This window comes from Pinus tabuliformis, chromosome 2_1 (genome assembly GCF_031772625.1).
Source record: "Pinus tabuliformis cultivar Carrire ecotype Pingquan chromosome 2_1, CPIR1, whole genome shotgun sequence".
NCBI lineage: Eukaryota > Viridiplantae > Streptophyta > Pinopsida > Pinales > Pinaceae > Pinus > Pinus tabuliformis.
This window is the reverse complement of record NC_142299.1, coordinates 887,455,694-887,474,769: the sequence shown is the minus strand read 5'-3', so window position 1 is coordinate 887,474,769 and position 19,076 is coordinate 887,455,694. Positions and strand designations below refer to the sequence as shown.

The following is a 19,076-nucleotide window of genomic DNA, read 5'->3' as shown; positions in this document are numbered from 1 at the left end:
AGGACTGGAAGATGTTTGTCCAAAGCATTTTGGGCAGAGCGACTCTCCCCAGTTGGGAGGAGATGTGGGCAGCTCTTCAACAAGAAGAGCTCAGGAGATTGACCAAGGCGGGGAGTAGAGATTGTTGATTTTTGGTAGCATCAAATGTGCTCTAGCAATGAAAATTGGTGGAGAGGCTAAGGCACATAAGATCTCCAAGACCCAGAAATGGTTTGGGGAAACTCCACCCAATTGAAGACATATTAAAATAATTAATATTTTTAATGGGGTTCCTTAATCTGAACTTAGGAAAATTAAAATATTAATGGGTATTAATATAAAACTGAGTGAGAATGTTCTAAATGACATGGATCAAGCCAAATCTAATCTTAGCCATTGATTAGGGACTTAATCTCGACCGTTGAAGACTCAACAGGAAAAGTATAAGAGGAGGCTTGAGGGTCAATCGCAGATACACCAAGATTGATCAGTCAGTTTGATTTTCTGGAGCAGGGCTTGCTGAGAAAATTCATGCTAGCAGTCTGTTGCAACGAGGGGCAGTGAGTACATAGCAGAGCGGCAAGGATAGTGCCAAAGGGTCAGCGTAGTGACCGAAGAGGCTGAAACAAAGGCAACTAGAGCTACGCAGAGGCAACAGGAGCTACGCAGAGGCAGCTAGGGACTGCGCAGAGGCTGAGGGGCCTACGTGGGTGATGCTGGGGACTAGAGAGCTGATGCGGAGAGCTAGGAGGCTGACGCAGAGGCTTTAGGAGCTGAGTTGAAGCTAGCAGGGCTAGCGCAGGGCTAAAAGGAAGCGCCAGAAGGATTTTCGTGGGGGAGACTATAGCTGAGAGGCTGAATATCTGTCTCCGAGAAGAGGTATTACTGTCATGTAACAATCTCTGTTGGGTGAGCCATTTCTGGCACTCTAGTTGTACTCAGAAGTTGCTTAATAATAAAACCCTCATATTTGCTGCACCAGTTTTCCCGCATTGGGTTTTTCTGGGGACGATTGTCCAAAAATAACAGTGTCCCTTGTGTGTTTGTCTCAGTTATTTCAGTTGTTGATCTGTATATGAGTTAAGGTTGCATTTGTGTTTATTTCAGTATTTATATTTATAAATAACTTGTTAATGGAATAAACAAGTAGGAGAAATAAACTAGACAATGCAATAGGGATTTCTGACGTGTCAGACTTAGAAATTTCAACATGGTATCAGAGCATTGCAGATCACAAGAAAACTAAAGGCACCAATAGTAATATGGAGAATTTGTAGCAGTAGCAGCTGTCCCAAGAGACAACGTTTTTCCAGAGCAGAAGCAATAAAGAAGAAGTGACACAAAGGGCCTACGTCATCATTTCGATCCAGAAGGAGGGTCAGCGTAGAGGAAGAGAGGGAAAATCAGACCTACGCAATGCCCGATCATCTTTCTTAGCCAGGAAGGATCGACGTTGTGGCCAGGAGCAAATTTTGCCATTGCCAAGATTGCGCAGAGCCTGAAAGGCTCAGTTTCTTCAGTTGTTGGGGCTTGGGGAGCTGTGGGCAGATTGTGATTGAGAAGCTGGTGGGGTGTTGTTTCTATCGGTGCAAAAAAAGTACCTAAGGGGACAAAACCAAGGTAGAAGGAGTCGCTACCTTGACGGATTTCTAGGCAAGAAATCCAAATCCGAGTTGCAGTTGCAAGGAGGATTGGAGAGGAGTGGTTCGACATTTGGCGGGAGGATTTCCAGCAAGGAAATCAGGACTTAGAGGGAGATTTCAAAGAGGGAAGTCGAAACTCAGAGGGAGTCCAAAAGAGGAGCTGAAATGGCAATGAACGGACTGAGGGATCATGACAGGTTGGAAGGGGCTTCCAACTTTGTCATCTCGAAGGCTAGGAGCCTGGCAGTCCTGGATCGAAATCGCATCAAGTACTTTTCCTTGAGAACCGTGGCTATCCTGGTTGACCTAGCTGATAATGAGAACTATGAAGATGCAATGGCGAGGGCGAAGTGCATGATCCTTGACGAGGTCAAATATCATGTTGTACCACATATTGCTGAAAAGAACTCAGCTAAGGAGATGTGGGATACTTTGACAACCTTGTATCAGGGCAATTCTATGTAGTTGAAGATGCTACTGGAGAATCAGTTGTGGTCATATCAGATGCAGAAGGGAGAGCAGATAGATTCGTTCCTCCTCAGATTGTAGGAGATTCGTGACCAACTTACTTCCATGGGGTCTACACCGGATCCTGAATTCATGGTGAGGACAGCGCTGAATGCAGTCTCCGAGGAGTGGGAGACATTTGTCCAAAGCATTTTGGGAAGGACTACTCTTCCATGTTAGGAGGAGATGTGGGCAGCTCTTTGCCAAGAAGAGATCAGACAATTGACCAAGGCGCAAAGTAGTGGCAAGGGAGGTTGAATCAAGAAAGAGGAGGAGGAGGATGCAGCGCTAGCATCCACGAGACAGCAGGGGAAGAGGAAGAAGAAGGATATCTCCAACGTGAAGTGCTTCCATTGTGGGAAGTTGGGACATTATGCATCCCAGTGTCCTAGGAAGAAAAACAAGGGAGAGGCTTCCGACTCCAAGGCAGCTCCAGCGAAGGCGGAGAAAGAAGTCGAGACTGATGACGACTGTGCCATGAGTGCTCATGAGGTGGGGAGACATCGAGTTGTAGTCAGGAGGACTACATACTAGGGGCAGGATCCTTGAACTGCCCAAACTCTTGGATCATACCCGGCTACGGGAGCCCTTAACGACAGTAGCAGGATGACAGAGGTCGAGTGGAGCAAAGTGTAGTGGAGTAGAAAGGCAGTGCTTGGGTGAAAAAATCCGAGGTAGCGTAGTAGAGGTTGCAGCGGTGCGAGAGGCACAGAGGTGTATGCAGCAGTGCAGTCGCAGCAGAGGGAGCACATGATAGAAGCAAAGACAACTTGAGTTTCATGAGGCTTCCAGACTAACCGATATGTCAGTGTTTGGGTAGATCAATTACTTACTTCTCGGTAACTGAGTTGCAGTGTAGCAGTTAGCAATGGCAGTGCTAGGGGCAGCATGGGCAGCATATTGGGAGGGAGCTACAGTACAGATGTAGGAGTGACAGTGGCAATGTCATGGGCAGCAGTACAAAAAGCAGCAATGCAGATGATGTGAGGCAGCAGGCCAAGCATCAACACAGGTACCGGTGTAGAGGATCAGTGTGATGGTGAAGCATTACTAGAGCACATTCCTCACTAAGAGGGAGTGTCGATTTGTGGTAGCATCAGATGCATTCTAGCCATGAAAAGTGGTGGGGAGGCTAAGGCACATAAGATCTCCAAGACCCAGAAATGGTTTGGGGAAATTCCACACGGTTGGAGAGATATTAAAATAATTAATATTTTTAATGGGGTTCCCAAGACTAAACTTAGGAAAATTAAAATATTAATGGGTATTAATATAAAACTGGGTGAGAATGTTCTAAATGACATGGATCAAGCCAAATATAATCTTAGTCGTTGATTAGGGACTTAATTTTGACCGTTGAACACTAAACAGGAAAAGTATAAGAGGAGGCTTGAGGGTCAATTGGAGATACACCAAGATTGATCAGTCAGTTTGATTTTCTGGAGCAGGGCTTGCTAAGAAAATTCGAGCTAGTGGTATGTTGCAGCGAGGGGCAGTGAGTACATAGAAGAGAGGCAAGGATTGTTCCAGAGGATCAGCACAGTGACTGAAGAGGTTGACGCAGAGGCAGAGAAAGCAGGAGCTACGCAGAGGCAGCTAGGGACTGCGCAGAGGCTAAGGGGCCTGCGTGGGTGATGCGGAGAGCTGACGCAGTTGCTTCAGGATTGAGTTGAAGCTAGCAGGGCTGACGCAGGGCCAAGAGGAAGCGCCGGAAGGATTTTTGTGGGGCAGACTAGAGCTAAGAGGCTGAATATCTGTCTCCGAGAAGAGGTAATACTGCCGTGTAACAATCTCTGTTGGGTGAGCCATTTCTATCACCCTTGTTGTACTCAAAAGCTGCTTAATAATAAAACCCTCATATATGCTGCACCGGTTTTCTCGCATTGGGTTTTTCCGGGGACGATTGTCCAAAAATAACGGTGTCCCTTGTGTGTTTGTCTCAGTTATTTCAGTTGTTGATCTGTATAAGAGTAGGCTGAATTTGTGTTTATTTCAGTATTTTTATTTACAAATAACTTGTTAATGGAATAAACAAGTAGGAGAAATAAACCAAATAATGCAGTAGGGATTTCTAACGTGTAAGACTTAGAAATTTCAACAACGGGAAGGGAGCCCGAATCAAGGAGGAGGAGGAGGAGGATGCAGCTCTCGCATCAGCGGAACAGCAAGGGCTACAAAAGAGGAAGAAGAAAGACATCTCCAAGGTCAAGTGCTTCAACTGTGGGGAGCTAGGACATTATGCCTCTCAGTGCCCCAGGAAGAAAGGCAAGGGAGAAGCTTCCGACTCAAAGGATGCTCCAGCAAAGGCAGATAAGGATGTCAAGATTGATAACAATTGTGCCATGAGTGTTCATGTTACTCTAGAGAAGAGGTGGGAAGACATGGAGTTGTAGTCAAGAGGACTACAGAATAGGGCAAGATCCTTGAAGTGCCCAAACTCTTGGATCACATCCGGCTACATGAGCCCTTAAAGATAGTATCATGATGATAGGTGTCGGGTGGAGCGAGGTGTGACGGAGCAACAGTGGCAGAGCTAGAGTGTCAAAGTCTGATGCAACGCAATGGATGTTGTAGTAGTGCGAGAGGCACAGAGCAGTTTGCAGCAGCGTACTAGCAGCAGAGGGTTAGCACAGATTAGCAGCAAAGCCAGCTTCAGCATCACGAGGCATCGAGACTGACCAGCATGTCAGTTTTTGGGTGAAGTGTCAGTTACTTACTTCTTAGTAACTGAGTTGCAGTGCAGCAATTAGCAGTGGCAATGTTATGGGCAGCATGATGCAACATTTTGAGAGGGAGTTGTAGTACAGATGTAGCAGTGACAGTGGTAGTGTCATGGGCAGCAGTACAGGTTGTAATAGTGCAGTGGATGAAGGGCATCAGGCCAAGCATCAGCAACACAGAGGAGATATGCAGTGGATCAGTGTAGTACTTCTGTTGAGAAGTGTTACTAGAGCACATTCCTCGCTAAGAGGGATTGTTGATTTTGGGTAGCATCGGATGTGCTTTAGCAATGAAATTTGGTGGAGAGGCTAAGGCACATGAGATCTCCAAGACTAAAAAATCGTTTGGATAAATTCCACCCGAATGAGGAGTTATTAAAATAATTAATATTTTTAATGGGTTCCTAAGTCTAAACTTAGGAAAATAAAAATATTAATGTGTATTAATAAAATATGGGTGAGAAAGTTCTAAGTAACGAGGATCAAGCTAGTTCTAATCTTAGTCATTGTTTAGGGACTTAATCTCGGCCGTTGATTCGTCAACAGGAAAAGTATAAGAGGAGACTTGAGGGTCAGTTGGACATATACCAAGTGTCAAAGAATTCGATTTTCTAGGGCGACGTTTGCTGAGGAAATAGAGTTAGTGATCAGAGTTGTAGCGAGGAGCAGTTCAACAAGGGATTTTCATATGAGGCTGAAGAATACATAGCAGAGAGGCAGCGCAGTGCTGGGAGAGACAGCGCAGGCCCTAAAAGGGCTAACGCAGAGGCCGTAAAGCTGACGCAAAGGACGCAGAGAGCTAACGCAGTGAAATACAGAGGCCGCAGAGGCTAACTCTGGGCCGCAGAGGCTGACTCTGGGCCGCAGAGGCTGACTCTGGGCCTCAGAGGCAACGCTGGGGAGATTTTGTGGGGCAGACTAGGAGTAGATCAACAAATTCTAAGCCGAGAGAGGATGACACAGCGCCTGGAAGAGTGACGCAGTCCCAGAGCAATGCTTGGAGCAGCATTCGCTGTCCAGCATAGGGAACAACCGGAGTCGTTGTGGGGTTTGATCATTCGTTTGCTGATTTCACGAAATATCTGTCTCCAGATAGAGGTACTATTGCCGAGGATATTCTCTATCGGGTGATCCATTTCTGACAGCCTAGTTGTATTTAGGAAATCTACTTAATAATACAAACCCTCTATGTGTTGCACTAGTTTTCCCAAATTGGGTTTTTCCGGGGACGATTGTCCAAAAATAACGGTGTTCCTTGTGTTATTGTCTCTATTTATTTCTGTGCATGATCTGTATATTTGTGAAGGTTGCAATAGTGTTTACTTCGATGTTTATGCAATTAAATAACTTGTTAATGTAAAGAACAAGTAGGAGATTGTAAACCAGTAATTGTAGTAGGGGTTTCTGATGTGTTAGATTCAGGAATTTTCACATTGTAATAGTCAATATAAAACCCTAGAAATAAAACTTTGTGCTTCTATATAATTGAAACCCTAGCCCGGTCAAAATTTGTTGTATATCTAATTTTGCGACTTGATGTTTGTATCTATGGTTTACAATAAAATGTTCATAAGAGATTGATATAAGAAAATATTAATAGATATGAAATGCTAGTATGCCCTATTGATTCTTGATATTCATGATTTAGTTTTTATTAATGAAATCTAGGGTTTGTGACAATACCCTAGTAGAATTTGACATAAATTCTAGGGCATAATATTGAATACCTAGATGTAATGATTGTTGACTTGATTTAGTTGCTGATATCTAAGACTTTAAAAGTCATGTTGATGGAATCTAGGGTTTTTAACAAAACCCTAGAAAATTGTCGAAATCTAGTATGTAAAAAATGTAACCCTTGTTGACCATTAACCTAACTAGGTTTAGGTATTTGATGTCTAAAGCTTGATTGTTTTGATGCTTCCTTTATAATGACATGATTTTGATATATTTAACTTCATGTTTTTGTATACTTGTGCTTGGTTGTACTTGTTGTTGAAGATTTGCAAGTACATAATCTTCAAGGTGTAGAAGATATTCATAATTAAAGATGATTTGATAATAATGATGATGATGATGATAGATAAAGGAAGTTGCAATAATAATGTATTGATGACCTTGTTGCAATAAGAAAGAATGATGTTCCTGAAGAAATGAAGCTTTAAAAGGTTGAAGTCTCTCTAAAGCTATCGATTTCCCTAAGTTGAGAGGGAGCTTGGATATAAAGAAAGGGTATATCTCCCCAGTTAAGAGGGAGGGCATATCATGACAGTTATAGTGAATACCTTGATAGAAAGAATGAGATCATAGAATGAATGAAAGTACAAAAAATGGATAAAATTGCAAACAAAAGACTTGATTGAGTTAAAAGTACCGAGGTTGTATTTGGTACTACTGAAGAAGTTAATGAAGAAAGCTTTCGATGAATATGTATGATGATAACCCAAGCAACATCAGAATGATTGAGGACCCTGAAGGTTTGTGCTTTACTTGTATATAGTTGAAATTTTATTACTAATTGGGGTTGTGATTTTGTAGGATCTCTCCTTTAGTAGGTTGAACATTTTTTCAAGCATGCTTGGACTAGTGGATACATCTGATTTAGTTGATAAGGAGAGATGAAGCATCTTGGCGAGACAAGATGCTTGGGAGGAGAGATGAAGCATCTTGGGGAGACAAGATGATTTAGTTGATAAGGAGAGATGAAGCATGCTTGGACTAGTGGATACATCTGATTTAGTTGATAAGGAGAGATGAAGCATCTTGGGGAGACAAGATGCTTGGGATGACATCTGGATGGCCTGTGATGATATCTAGATCCCTAAGTAGGGAGGGTGGTGTTGGTCTTGGAGCTCTGACCTTGGATACGCACCTAGATCCCCGGGCTAGTGTTAGAGCTAAAGCCTAATGGTACATAGAGTGGCTAAATCTTGGAACACACCTTAGTCCCACTTGATTAGTTACCTTGGTTAAGAATTTAATCTATAGCACTGCGGTGTGTTGTGACTCTTCATATAGCACATCATTTTGAGATCTTCGGTGTACCTATGTATATATGTAATTATGAATACCCCCTAGTCAAGAGGGAGTGTTAAAGAATGTAACTAGTGTCGATCTTCATAATTATATTGAGTCATAATGAAATGTATTTGTCAAAAGAAAGAAAAGAAAAATTTACTTATAAAAGAAAATTCTTCTGAAGCATGGGTTTCATGATCTTTTATTTATTTTCTAGGTCCAAAGCCTCCATTGTAGGATTTTATGGTTTATGTCATGAGTCCTAGTCCTTGTCATCATGTAATAGACCCTTCTTGGGCTTTGTTTATCAAGAAAGGAATTTATTTTGATGTAAATAGATTCAAATAAGCCTCCTCCACCAAGTCGGCCTCAAAGAATACAAGTCAGCATCATAAGGAGAATTTGACCACTCAAAAAGACTATATGTTGGCAGCTACTCTACCTCATTTGGAAGATAAGAAAAGCAAGTTCGACCTGCAATAGTTGGAGAAGAAAAGGAAGAGTGAAATACCTAAGGAGAAGACTAAAACCCTAGAAAAGAGGAAGGAGACTTTTATCAAGCAAGAAGAAGCTGAATTTCTCTCTTTTCTATCGCACGTGCGAGTTTTTGGGTTGCTGTAGGGGGGCTGAAATTTCAGATCTGCAGTAGGGCCGAAATTTTGTGTTGTGGTTGGGTTGAAGTTGTTTGACTGGAAGAGACTGTTGAAGTTTGGTTAATCATCTTAGAAGGTTGACTTGGAGGAGTGAGGAAAGTATTTTGTTCTAGACTAAAGTCTTGGATTGTCTCAATTTTATTTGAATCTACTAGTGGAAGAGTTTGACTTGGTTTTCCCCATCATAGGGGTTTTAGCCCTGGATGAGTGCCTACTTCTGGTGTGATTGATCTTCATGCTTTTTGATTTGAGGATTGCTAGATAAGAAAAACATAAAGAAATCTAATAAGAATATCACAATTAGTTGTCAATATAAGAAAATCTTTCTGCCTTTCTAATTTTCTAACACTTGGGAGGACATGTGGCCAGCCTGTGATGATGTCTAGATTCCTTAGTAGGGAGGGTGGCGTTGGTCTTGGAGCTTTAACCTTGGATACACACCTAGATCCCTAGATTGGTGTTAGAGCTGAAGCTTGATGGTACCTAGAGTGGCTAAATCTTGGAACACACCTTAGTCCCATCCAGTTAGATACCTTGGTCACGTATCTAATCTGTAGCACTACATGTGTTGTGACTCTTCATATATCATATCATTTTGAGATCTTCCATGTACCTATGTATATATGTAATTATGAATACCTCACTAGTTAAATAAGGGGTGTTGAAGAATGTAACTAGTGTTGGTTTTCATAATTGTATTTGAGTCATGATGTAATATATTTATCAAAAGAAAGAAAAACGAATTTTATTATGAAAGAAAAATTATTTATTAGCATGGGTTTCATGCTTTATTATTTTATTTTTAGGAAAAAAGCCTCCATCGTAGCTTCTAGAGTTTATGTCATGAGTCTCAGTCCTTGTCATGTAATGGACCCTTCTTGGGCTTTATATGGCAAGAAAGAAAATTATTTTTATGTAAAATGAGTCAAATAGGCCTCCTCCACCAAGTCAGCCTCAAGGAAGACAAGTCAACCTAATTGGGAGCCAGAAACCACTATATATAGGAAGCAACTTGACCTCATTTGGAACACAAGACAAAAAGGTTCGATTTACAGTCACTGGAGAAGAAAAGGAAGAGCGAAATACGGTATACCTAAGGAGAAGGAGAAAACCCCAGCAAAGAAGAAGGAGACTTTTGTCAAACAAGAAGAAGTCGAATTTCTCTATTTTCTGCCACACATGTGAGATTCTGGGTTGCTGCAAGAGGGTCGAAATTTCAGATCTGTAGTAGGGCTGAAATTCTGGAAGTTGGATGGCCGAAATTCTGAGTTGTAGCTGAGTTGTAGTTATTTGACTGGAAGAGACTACTGAAGTTTGGTTAATCATTTTGGAAGGCTGACTTGGTGGAGTGAGAGAAGTCTTTTGGTCTGGTCTAAGGTCTTGGATTGTCTCAATTTTATTTAAATCTGCTAGTGGAAGAGTTTGACTGAGTTTTCCCCTTCATAGGGGTTTTATCCCTAGCTTAGTGCCTACTTCTGAAAATATTTTTTCTTTCTGATTTTCTAACATATAAGACCCATTTGGGCAAGATGTACCATGTAAAAGAATTTATTTTCAGTCAAAATATGCCTCCTAGCACAAATCTCCCCAAAGAGGGTTATTCAATCTCAACAAATGAGTATAAATAGAAGTTGCTCAACCTCATTTGTCAACCAATTCGATATGCAATCAAGAAATTCAATCTAAGGTGCGAAATCCAAGAAGGAAGTCAAGAAAGGCAAGGAGAAAAGAAGTTGAAGCAAGAAGGAAGGAAAATCGAGTTTTTGGTCAAGGTTTGCCCTAGTTTTCTCTAACACGTACGAAGATTATGAGCTGCTTCAAGGGCCGAAGTTGCAAACCTACTGCAGATCCAAAATATTGAAGTCGGGGGCCGAAACTTTGAGTTTCATGCAGTTCTGGAAGGGTTTGACTCTTGTTGACTTGGTTGGACTTTGACCTAATTGGAAGGGCTTCTTGGAGGGCTGACTTGGTGCTGGAGGAGGCCTTGGTCTTGAGGTTTGGGTCTTGGTTTTCTCATTTGAAGAAAATTCTATAAGAAGAGAAGAGATTTTATGGGATTTCCCCTTGGAGGGGTTTTGCCCTGGCTTGGAGCCTAATTTTTGTGTCCATTATCTTTATTGTTTTTGCACTTGACAATTGATAGATGAAGAAGATATAATAAAGAAACACAAGAAGATAAATAAAGTTCATAAGCAATTATTAAGGTTAAGGAGAAATTAAATTAATAGTTGCCCTATTGCATTCTCCAACAGATTGGACGGTTGGAGATGCAAGCATTCTGAAGTTGCAGAGGTTGCAGTGATCAATAGAAGAGGAGGTAAAGGACCTGTTAGATGTGTTCAAGGTATGTGGACTGAAAGGGCTATGGACGCGCTACATCAGTAAATAGGTCAAGTGTACTTTGTTATGGGAAAGATTGGTGGTCATAGTTTTTGACACCAAGCCCTAGTTGTCCTTGTATCAGGGCAGTGTTTAAGGGTCATGATCACTTGTACGGAAGCCCTACGTTTATTGTATTAAAACTTGTAATATAACAAGTTGTGAGTTAAAATTTGTCTTGTGTACTAGTTGATTCACTACGATATGTTATTATGTTGTGCAAAGTGCTTGTGTTGTGGCAGTTGAGTGTGTTTGTGATCATGATCTTAGACTCAAACTTGATTCTTAAGTGCCAAGGAAAAATCAACAAGGAGACCCATTAACTAGGATGGAGAAAAAAGTTTCAGAAATGAGGGTAAGAACCCAATGAATCCATATTTCAGTGAATCCAAAAGCAGTGAGCATGTGAAAAAAAAATTGCCAGCTCAATTTGTAAAATGCTTTTGACATATCAAATTTGATGAGCATACCTAGAGACTTAATGGAATTAAGTGAGTGAATGTGTTCATGGGCGAGTATTATGTTGTCCATAATTTGTCTGCTTCCACATAACCAGTTTTCTCAGGAGAGATAAGTGAGAGGCAAATGGGTTTTAGTCAGTTTGAGATCATTTTGGAGATGATTTTATAGATGACATTACATAAGGCAATAAGCCTGAAATCAAAATGAGAATCAATGTGGGATTTTTTAGGAATAAGAGATATAAAGGTAGCATCAAGGGTTGTTAAGATAGAGGAGGAGCGTCGAGAGTCTTCTACTACTTGCCAAACATCATACCCATGAATTTTCTAGCAAGCCTAGTAGAAATTGGTGGTAAAGCCATTGGGACCTGGGGACTTGCATTTAGGAATTTCCATAATAGTTGCTTCCACTTCCTGCATGGCAAAGTCCTTCGAAAGGAGATCATTATGTTCCCTTGTTACAAGTTTGGGAATGTGCTCTGTTATTTCCTTGATATCAGGCCCTCTTTCCCAAATTGTTTTTGTGAGTGTAGCTTGGAAATGATTCATGAGTTGCTAGGCTATTGCATCATGGCTTTCACTTTTTTGTGATTCATTGTTTTGATGCTTAATATTGTATTACTTTTCCTGTGTTTGATCATGGATCTGTCTAAGAATTTAGTGTTTTTTTCTCCCTCAAGCCATTGTACTTGAGATTTTTTTCTCTATAGGATTTCCTCTTGCTTCAATCTTTCCTCCAGCTGAAGGTGAGTGACTGCTTCTTGATGTTCCAATTCCTCAGATCTGCCATTTGATATTATTGCTTGTTGGATGGTGGCCATCTCTTTTTCTAGATTTAGTTTTCTTTGTGGATGTTACCAAAATCCCCAATATTCCATTTCTTGATTTTCATTTTGAGATATTTTAACCGCAACTAGAACCAATACATAAGGGTCCCAAGAAAATGATATGATTCTTTCCACCATTTTTCTACATCAAAAATAAATCAAGATGTCGTAACAAAAATGCCTCGAGTTTGAAGGGCCTATTCCTAGGACTACCAATATAGTCCATAGAGAGTTCTATGGGCCAGTGATCCAAACCATGGCAAGGGAGAATATAAGCCTCAAAATTGGTGCCTAAAATATAGAGAGACTCTTCTATGAGGAATCTATCGAGTCTTGAAGCTATTTGAGATGTGCCTCCTCACTTATTGTTCTAGGTGTATAAGCCATTGTGTGTGCTCAAATCTATAAGTTTGGAGTTATTGATAAATTCCACAAAGAGGGGACTTTCTTCATCAAGTCTATGAATCCCACCTTTATTTTCATTGAGATTTTTTATCATGTTAAAATCCCCACCTATAATCCAAAAGTTTTCCATGCTTTGAGGCTCTTTGGAGGTTTTGAAGGAAGACTTTTTTGTCAGCAAGAATATTAGGGCCATAAACATTGGTTATGAAACTCGAACTGGCTGAACCAATGGGTTGAAAGTTGGAAGCTATGATTTTGGTTAGACAAAAAGAATCCTGAAGAGTGACTAAGGAAGGGTTCCATGTGATAGCAATACCTCCTGATGCTCCTTGCGAATCCTAGGCTAGATAATCACAATTTCTCCAAACATTTTTTAAAAGCTTATTCAAAGACTCAAAAGAGCATTTTGTTTCCTGAATCATCATGATGTCAAGGTGTTCTTGGCAAATTTTGTTTTTTAGGAGTCTTTGCTTGGATTTCCCATTAAGACCCCTAGCGTTCCACGAGATGACTTTCAATGATGATGTTGAGAGGAGGGTTGAAAGATAGCATCCATTAGTGACACTCTACTAGTATTCACCAAGTAATCCCCTGGGTCCTATAGTAACTAACTATTGCTTTTCTGCTCTTTTTTTTCTTTGGTTCTTTCAAAATACTAATTGATCTTTGGGAGTGATTCTTTTGATTCCATGAGAGGAAAAGAGGAGCTTTGGTTAGGGGCATTACCTAATTCGTGAGCTTGACGGAGAATTAGATCTTCATTTCGAATGTATGCTCTACTGATGATTTGAACTTGCTCCACGGGAATGGTTGTTGGGTCTTCGTTTCTCCATTCCTCCATAAGAGATTGCAGATCAATGTTTTGCAGGCCCATTACCTCGAAATCTTCTGCATCAGAAAAATCTTGGGTGTTATCCTCCATTTCTAAATCCTCCTGGTAATCTTTGTCAATCAGTTGTGCATGCTCATCTTTTGTTGGATGGGGTGGTTTTTGACTAGTTCGCCCAATCTTTTCCATTTTGGGCTTTACTCCTCTGGTCGCTATCTTGTTTTCTTCTAGCTACTAGAGGACTATGTACCATTTATGGCCCATTGCATTTTCAAAGGTTGAATCCTTTGTTCTTTTTTTTCGTGTCTTCCTTTTATTGGTGACCCTGGTAAACCCATTTTGATTCAAGGACATATTTACTTGTGCATTTTGTTGGACTTGGTTTGTTGGGAATTCTTGAAATAGATGGTTGTATTCATTGCATTTTCGACATATAAAGTGGATTTTCTCATAATCTATTGGTTGTTCCCATATTTCATCTTCACTGCTCAACTGAATGCTTGCTAGGAGGGGCTTGGATATGTCTAGATAAGCACAAAGGCGGGCATAGGAAGTGTATCGACCTTGCTTTGTGGTATTTGAGATCATAACAAAATGTACTATGACATTACCAATGCTTTCTAAGATTTCAAGGTCCCAAAACTCCTGCGGGAGAGAATAAAGACAGATCTATACTAGAGCCACAAAAAAGTCTTCTTTGTCATGGTGGAATCTCTAAACCCATGGCTTCATGAATAAGTCAACAAAATTCATGAAATATGATCCTTCCTAAAATATGCAATCTCTATCCTCTATATCGTTGAATATGGTCGTGAAGAAACCCTGGGACACCAACTTAATGTCAACGTCCCCTTTAAGTGTCTAGTTCTTCCAGATCCAACTGAGCAAGGATTTTTCCAAGGGCCAGAGACCTACAAATTTGCATATTACTGTGCGCTCTGTCATATATTTGATTTTTGCTACTATTTTTTCTGATGGGATTTCCAAGATGGGAGCTTTGACTGTCTAAGGAAGGCAAGAAACAATAGCTTTTGGATTTTTCATTGCTAGAATAACAGAAGTAGCGACTGCAACTTCATTGTCAGTCGTATTAGATGTGTTCACCTTTCGTTGTGGTTTGTGAGCTAAGGAATTGTTGAATTTGCACGAGGTAGTTTGATTGGCTTTGCAAGCGATTTTGTTTCTGTAGGAGGAGTCTCCTCCACCCCTCCATGCCATTAGAGGGCAAGGCGTTGACGATTTAGGCAAAAACCCTAGAAGTGGAGGTTGTTAAGCCAAAAATCTTGTTATACTTTGATGCTAAAATTCAATATCACGATAGAGAGATGGACATCAATTGATTTGGTTATCAATAATGATGATATGTAGACTCTAGATTAACAAGACAATCATTTGTATGTAATATTACCTACCATGTCCTCATATTCATGGAAATTCAATATTTTCGGTTATATATTTCCAAAATCATGAATAGTATTTCATTCATTGTTTTCCATATGTGTATTTTTATATATGCTTCTTTGCTAAAGCCAAAAAAGTTTATGGATAAATGGAGCTCTAAATTCATTGTGTTCACTTGCCAAAGTCTTATATAGCCACTTCTCGATGAAAATAATTTTAAAATTCCCAATCCCATGTTTTGCAACTTAAGGATAGAGTGTTGTTGAACCCACTAATGATGGCATAACTAGTCCAACAGTCATCTCAGCCTACATCAAATATAAGAGTTTATATATGTAGTCTAAATAATTCAAAATCGTATAAGGTTTTACTATTATATCTTTGTTATCAGTTTTCCACTCAACTACTCTATGTTTGGTTTCGAATTCTACTAGAAACCCATACATGGACTGCAACAATTTTTCAATCTTTTGTGGTGGTTGTCGTGCCTCCCCATTGGCTGAAGTTGAATTGCATTGCTCTTCAGTTTTTCCATCATAGAAGTAGTCTAAAAAATTCTCTCATATTATTAAATACCTATGCAAATTCCTATACATTATTAGCATATCTATTTCAAAAACAGAAGTTCAAAAGGGTTACCAAGGTTACTTGAAACAAAAGGCGAATGACTTGCCCTAATTCTCCATCCTAAATTTGTTTTTTCCACTAGTTTGCAGTGAGAATTGACACGAGTACCATTGAACTATGAAGAACCAATGACAAGTCGTACCCAAAGAATGGAGGTGGAATATGGGCTTTTAACATGGGTCCATGGAAGGTGTTAAGTATGATATAAGGAAGATGGGACACACTATCTCAATCATGGCTTCCTAGGTAGTGCTCCTCCTATAACCCAAAGGGCCTTTAGGGAGATCCCACTATACTAGGGTTAAAGATAGGCAGTTGATATTTTTATTGGATTTCTCTCTCCGAGAGGTGTAGGATTGATCCAAAGATCATCTTATTTTGACATGTACAAATGGAATTATGAATTTATTTTGTTTATGGACAAATTGTCAAGGTCGGCCAACAAACTAATGTAGGCTCAGAAGCCCAACAGTCACATCTATTCATCCTCAATGTTTGCATATAAATACAAGGTGCCTCCTCCTCATTTAGACACTTCACTCACTCACATATTTCTCTCTCCTTCGTTGATTGGGTACGGATTTCTGAGGCATCTCTCCACACGTGCGAAGAAGATCATCTCTTTTTTGTCCCTGCGTTGACCAGCATTGGCCGAAGTTGCAGAAGAGTTTTTGACCAACATTGACCTATTTTGACTGCATTTTGTGAGGGATACCTCTATTTGAGTAGCCGCATTTCTGGACACAAAAAACAAGGTTGTTTGACCAGCATTGACTGTAGAAGGGTTTGCTGCAATGTCGACTTTCGTTGACTGGGTATTTTCAGACTATTTTTGGGCTGATTTGACTTGCTGTTGGAGGCTAAGTTGACCGAATTTGACAGAGCTGTTTTGGAGGTCAAAATCTGCCCTGTTGACCAACATTGACTTTTTGGTTAGGGCTTTCTGTTACTGCTATTTGACTGGTCAGATTTCACTTTGATTGGGCAAGTGAATATGCATATTGTACTTTCTCTCTCTGCTGAACTTTTGAAGAATAATTGATCAAAGGGTTTCCCCACATTGGGGTTTGTTCCTGGCTAGCGCTATATCTTGTGTCCTCGTCTTGGCTTGTCTTCTACTATATTGTTTATGTTCTATCTGCATTTTACTGTCATGTTGATGTGATTGCTAATCTGGATATTGATATTGGGCTAATAAGAAAATTGAAGTAAAATTGCTCTTAAGCATAGAACATACCATTGTTATCTAAAATTAACAAAGATTAACCCACTTAGAGAGGTGACAGAACAAGAATGCCGTCAAGGTCTGTCAGTCTTCCAAATCACCCCATAATCCATACTAAATGCCCAAAATCAAACAAGTATAAGACCCTGACTGCAAAATGATCAAGTACCTTTTGAATGGTAGAGCACCTTCATCCAAGTGCTAATTTTAGATGGGTGAGAAGCACATTGTTGATGCAAGTGGCGGAGGCACATGGCATATCATCAACTAATGGTGGCTGGCAAGGGCTGTTGGTTATATGGCTAACTAACTGGCTGTCAAATGTAGGAGAAAAAATTTTCTCCTATGGGTTTACCCATTTTGCTAGGTAACACACCTCATTTTGAACTATGTTTGCAAGGTTTTGAGTTGTACTTGACCTAAATCCTACACAAATTTCTTGCAAGTTGGTTTTGAGGGTTTGGAGGGTAATTTCAAGGAAAGATTTGTTTGAGTGGAGCGTTTGTGTCAGGATCCGGCTATACCTCAGCGTCCAACCAGCCCAACCCTCCCCAATATTCATGATGCTGAAATTCAATATCATGAGATAGAGATGGACATCAATTTATTTGGATGCCAATAATGATGATACGTAGACTCTAGAGTAATGAGACAATCATATGTATGTAATATTACCTACCATATCCTCATATTAATGGAAATTCAATATTTTCGGATATATTTCCAAAATCATGAATAGTATTTACATATATGTATTTTTATATATGCATCTTTGCTAAAGGAAAAATAGTTGATGGATAAATGGGGTTCTAAATTCATTGTGTTCACTTGCCAAATTCTTATACAGCCACTTCTGGGTGAAAATAATATTTAAAATGGTTGTTTTGAGATTCTTGTAAGATTGAGATACAATGCTGTGATTTTCCGAAATTGACTCCACACAAGACATTTTGATAGGTCGACATTTCCAATCCAATAACTGGATACATCATGACAACAGATGAGTCAAGGAAGAAGAAAGGAGAACTATTTAATATAATAATATAATTTTAATTTAATATACTAATATAACCTTTATATATATTTAACCTAAAAATCGTTTCCTTTTCTTTTAGGGTTTTAGCTTCTGGGTTTTTTTTTTTCGGTTTTTGGCCTTTTTGTTGGGTTTCAACCTTTCCTCTCAGGATCTTATACTTTTATTTATTCCTTGTCCTCCTTTTTTTCTTATCCTTAACTCTTCACTCATATGATGTATCTCGTTTTTGGATTCCAAAAGTCGAACTATCAAAATCTACTGTGGAGTCAACTTCGAAAAATCACAACATAATATTTAAAATGTCAATCCTATGCTTTGCAACTTAAGAATACAGTACTGTTGAACCGACTAATGATGACATAACTAGTCTAACAGTTATCTCTGCCTACATCAAGTATCAAAGTTTATAAATGCAGTTTAAAAATTCAGAATCGTATAAGATTTTAGTGTTATATCTCTGTTATCAGTTTTCCAGTCAACTACTCTATGTTTGGTTTCGAATTCTATAAGAAACCCATACATGGACTGCAACAAACTTTCATTCTTTTGTGGGGGCTATCTTGCCTCCCTATTGGCTGAAGTTGAATTGCATCGCTTGTCAGTTTTCCCATCACCGAAGTAATCTCAAAATCTCTGCCATATTATCAAATACCTATGCAAATTCTCATTCCATTATTAGCATATCTATTTCAAAAACAAAAGTTCACAAGGTTACCAGGATTAGTTGAAACAGAAGGCGATTGACTTGTCCTGATTCTCCATCCTGAATTTGTTTTTGCCACCAGTTTGCAGTGAGAATTGACGCAGGTACCAATGAACTTCGAACGTGGGGTAAAGGGATCTTTTACAGTCTTCTTTGGTTCTTTACTGGGAGTCCATAATTGGGTGTACTTGATGAGACTGGGAACCAATAAAGCCGCCATCTGCGAAATCTGATTTGCCTTCGACGTTCACGTAACGGACTACTAATCCGTCCTTCCTTGGGTATATATGGTTGTGGTCGTGACAGTGGTATAGATGTGTTTCATTGTGTTTTTCATTTTCAATATATGGTTGTGGTCGTGACAATTGTATAGATGAGTTTTGAACATAACCACCAAATCGTACGAATGTCACGTTGTAAGGCTAAATGCATTTGCTTAAATACATAATTGAACTGAAATTCTGAACTCTTTCAAAGGGTATAATTTCAATTTTTCAATTTTAACCTCACACAACATGTTAATTACGTTAATTAATAATGTGGTATAGTTAGTGATTCTTTCCCTGCCACTTAGTTTAATTATTGAATTTTGAAAGATATGTTGTTTAGTTTAATTATTGAACTTTGAAAAGTATGAATTAATTTTTATATTTGGACAATGAC

The 19,076-nt window shown here is 39.6% G+C and overlaps 1 long non-coding RNA gene across 1 annotated transcript in view; it reads right to left on the bottom strand.

The window, feature by feature from the left end:
• The window catches only part of LOC149203494 (uncharacterized), a 93,632-nt gene extending 74,851 nt beyond the window's left edge, over positions 1 to 18,781 (bottom strand). Inside the window, exon 1 of the long non-coding RNA XR_016253624.1 lies at positions 18,426 to 18,781. This is a non-coding gene — a long non-coding RNA (uncharacterized LOC149203494). The remainder of the gene's footprint in view (positions 1 to 18,425) is intronic.
• Positions 18,782 to 19,076: the final 295 nt, after the last annotated feature.